The following is a 4600-nucleotide window of genomic DNA, read 5'->3' as shown; positions in this document are numbered from 1 at the left end:
AAATATGAGATTCATGAAATACATGCTAATTAACAGCTATATAATTATATATTTATATATATATATATATATACGGTAGTATCTGTTCCCGAAAGAACAGTTACCATGGATGACCATGCAGCTTTGCTAGAAACGAACTGATAATTAAATGGACACCCTAGCTGCAAACAGGCGTTGATGTACTTCATTGTGGACATGTTGAAAATGTGTGCCACGACCGGGACTCGAACCCGGGATCTCCTGCTTACATGGCAGACGCTCTATCCATCTGAGCCACCGCGTGCACAGAGGATGTTGCGTCTGCAGGGACTTATCCCTTGCACGCTCCCCGTGAGATCCACATTCCCAACATGTCCACACCACTACATTCGTAGTGCGCCTAATAGATGTTTGCCCATCATACTCATTACTCGTGGCAGATTAATCTACCAAGTCCCGTACGAGTTCGGGCATAGCGTGTGCGTTCGCACAAGAAGGTCAAAGGCCGGGAAGCCATATTTTCACTATATATTGCAGCTAGGGTGTCCATTTAATTATCATTTCGTTTCGTCTCCTCTCCTCTTCTCCTCCCAAAAACCTATGACCATCGCGTTATTTCTAGCGGAAAGCACTCATCGTGACCACAATAATACCCGCGCAGTAGTTGCTTATGTAGGTCGGAATGTGAAAGCCTAGTAGCTCTCCCGTGTCCTCTGCTATTAGCTTCAACGTCAGAGTTTTCAGGACCCCATTCTTCTACAGAGTCTAACAAACCATCCATTCTTTACTTGTATGTTGTAGCTTCAAGTTTGGTGGTCTTAGTACTATAACAAATTTTGTTTCATATCCCCCAATGATAGTATTTGTATTGTAAAATTTGGTCTCATACCGAGTCAGAGGCTTTTCAGAAGTCAGTAAGTACTTCATTCATCTGATCGTAGCATTTAGGAAACAGCTTACCTTTAGAAAAAGACGAAACAATATCAGTTCATATGAATTTACACTATACAACATATATTCTCTATGACAGAGGACAGTATTATTCTCTGAATAACACTAATTTTTGTTGTAGATGGGCTTTTGATGCGAACTAAGTAAAGTACGCTTACTTGATGGTATATACAGGGTGAGTCACCTAACATTACCGCTGGATATATTTCGTAAACCACATCAAATACTGACAAATCGATTCCACAGACCGAACGTGAGGAGAGGGGCTAGTGTAATTGGTTAATACAAACCATAAAAAAATGCACGGAAGTATGTTTTTTAACACAAACCTACGTTTTTTTAAATGGAACCCCGTTAGTTTTGTTAGCACATCTGAACATATAAACAAATACGTAATCAGTGCCGTTTGTTGCATTGTAAAATGTTAATTACATCCGGAGATATTGTAACCTAAAGTTGACGCTTGAGTACCACTCCTTCGCTGTTCGATCGTGTATATCGGAGAGCATCGAATTACGTAGGGATCCAAAGGGAAAGGTGATGGACCATAGGTACATAAGAGACTGGAACAGAACATTACGTTCACATGCTAACACCTTTTATTGGTCTTTTTCACTGACGTACATGTACATTACCATGAGGGGTGAGGTACACGTACACACGTGGTTTCCGTTTTCAATTACGAAGTGGAATAGAGTGTGTCCCGACATGTCAGGCCAATAGATGTTCAATGTGGTGGCCATCATTTGCTGCACACAATTGCAATTTCTGGCGTAATGAATGTCGTACACGCCGCAGTACATCTGGTGTAATGTCGCCGCAGGCTGCCACAATACGTTGTTTCATATCCTCTGGGGTTGTAGGCACATCACGGTACACATTCTCCTTTAACGTACCCCGCAGAAAGAAGTCCAGAGGTGTAAGATCAGGAGAACGGGCTGGCAAATTTATGCGTCCTCCACGACCTATGAAACGCCCGTCGAACATCCTGTCAAGGGTCAGCCTAGTGTTAATTGCGGAATGTGCAGGTGCACCATCATGCTGATACCACATACGTCGACGCGTTTCCAGTGGGACATTTTCGAGCAACGTTGGCAGATCATTCTGTAGAAACGCGATGTATGTTGCAGCTGTTTGGGCCCCTGCAATGAAGTGAGGATCAATGAGGTGGTCGCCGAAGATTCCGCACCATACATTTACAGTCCACGGTCGCTGTCGCTCTAGCAGCACAGGTAGAGTATCCCGTATGAAATCATGTCAACGTGCTCCATTGAGCGTAGGTGGACGAAACTAAAATGAGCTCTAACATGGAAATTAAGCGTTTCCGGACACATGTCCACATAACATCTTTTCTTTATTTGTGTGTGAGGAATGTTTCCTGAAAGTTTGGCTGTACCTTTTTGTAACACCCTGTATATATACAAGGCGTCCCAGCTATCTTGTCCACCCAAAATATCTTTTGAACAGTAACAGCTATCGGAAAATGACTTTCACCGTTATCAATGTAGGGCTGGGGCCCATGAATGTACATATTTGGAAACATTCTAAAACGAAAGCATATGTGTTTTTAACACAAACTTATGTTTTTTTTTAAATGGACCTCCTATATTTTTTCTTCAGCAATCCAGAGCATGACAAAGCACATACACAATGGCGTTGATTGCATCGCAATATTCCCATTACATCCCGAGATATTGAGAGGCGAAGTTGACACTTGAAACACCCGACATGCGCTGCTAGCGCACGTCCTGAGGCTCAGGCGTGAACCCCATGCTGCCCGTAATCGCGATGTGATTGACATGTGTAATCACACCTCCATACTTATCAAGAGGTCCGAAACGAATAATACGGTCTGCTGCCATCCTGCATTAACGTCGTACATTGCAGCAGGTATTTATCCCATAGGCTAGGGGTGATGCGGTTCTGTAACATATCTGTGTACCGCAACGTTAGTCACAAAGTTAACTTCGCTTATCGTTAATCCGTTACTAAAAAGGTAATGCCGTTCAACGTTAAAACTTTACCTTACTGTAGATCTAGCGCAAGTCACAGTTAATCATTCACTCGTAATAGTAAAATTCATGTTGATGGTTTTAGTGAAATGAGCAAGTGGACTAAAAGTTTTACCGTTGTTTAGGTAAAAATGTTTTGATTTGGGACGTTCAGGTAGGACATAGAAGATGAATGTAAACATGTTTAACCAATTAGTTTTATTATCACATAATTATCAATGTTATGTTTATCTAATGCGTTAAATGACAAATTGTTGCAAACAAATGTTTCTTAACATCACTGGGTAAAATGGCCCTTTGTAGAAACTTCCACTGTGATACCAGCACTACATACTAAACATAGCGTTCACATCTCATGCTCAAAGTGATGCTCATTGGCTTGCATACATAGGGTCATTCTGCGGATGAAGGATGCCCTACTTCGTGCTACTGTTTCCTCTTTGATGGCTGTACAAGCATCAATAATGCGTTGCTTCATGTCCTCTGGTGTTGTTGGTTCATGTTGGTAAACAGCATCCTTCACTGCTCCCCAAAGAAAATAATCCAGCGGTGTAAGGTCCGGAGATCGGGTAGGTCACCTAACTGGGCCACCTCGTCCAATCCACCTACCAGGGAACTTACGGTTCAGAAGTCGTCGCGTTCGTGAGGCGTTATGTGCAGGGCATCCGTCATGCTGATACCACATGACCATTCTCCGGTTCAGAGGTACGGTGTCCAAGAGAACAGGAAGATTGTGTCGTATAAATCTGGAGTATTGTTGCCATTTTGGATGCCATTTATAAAGGAAGGTCCGATGATGGTATCTCCAATAATCCCACACCAGACATTAACTTTCCACGGACGTTGATGCTCTACCTGACGGAGACATTTTGGATTGTCTGCGGACCAATAACGCATTTTCCTCATATTGACAATTCCTTTGTTGAAGAATGATGCCTCGTCGGTAAAGAGAACATCTGAAAACAAATTTGGATTAGTCAGAAGTTTTTGCTGAGCCCACCGACAAAACGTTACCCTATTGCGGAAGTCATTTCCATGAAGATCCTGGTGTAAATGAACATGGTAAGGATGAAATTTATGACGTTTAAGAATACGCTGTGCACCTGATTTCGACACACCAACTTCACGCTCAATTTGACGTGTGCTGATTTGAGGATTCACAGCTATGGTAGCGAGCACAGCAACTTCAGTACGTTCATCTGTGCGTGTTCTAGGACGATGTCGAGGTCTTGGATTTAAGCTTCCCGTTTCACGTAGACGAGATGTGAGACGACCAAACATCCGGTGCGAAGGCGATGGCTTGTCAGGGAATCGTCTTCTGTACAGTCGTTCTGCCTGAACAGCATTTCGTCCACCTACAACAGGGTACAGTACAGGTATGTAGAGTAGGGTAGAAAACAGACATATTAACTTAATAATCATAATGTTCGCTAACAGTACTGTCAACAAACAAGCAATCTCATAACGTATTTCCCGTCAATGTACATTCTCCATAGATCAGCAGCATTTCTACCATATCTTCATGTGTGTGCATTATACTGTACAGTATAAGTTCTACAACACAACGTTTATTCACAATGTGTACTACCTACGTGCCGTCACTAGATTACTCTGATGCACGACTACACTGGCAAGCGGTGTACTGCACGCCAAAGCAA

At 42.7% G+C, this 4600-nt stretch overlaps 1 non-coding gene across 1 annotated transcript; it reads right to left on the bottom strand.

Annotated features, from left to right (window-relative positions):
- Positions 1 to 209: 209 nt before the first annotated feature.
- Trnat-ugu (transfer RNA threonine (anticodon UGU)) lies at positions 210 to 284 on the bottom strand. Its single transcript has one exon. It is a non-coding gene; the product is annotated as a tRNA-Thr (tRNA).
- Positions 285 to 4600: the final 4316 nt, after the last annotated feature.

Source organism: Schistocerca cancellata, chromosome 4 (assembly GCF_023864275.1).
Source record: "Schistocerca cancellata isolate TAMUIC-IGC-003103 chromosome 4, iqSchCanc2.1, whole genome shotgun sequence".
NCBI lineage: Eukaryota > Metazoa > Arthropoda > Insecta > Orthoptera > Acrididae > Schistocerca > Schistocerca cancellata.
This window is presented reverse-complemented; position numbering and strand designations above follow the sequence as displayed.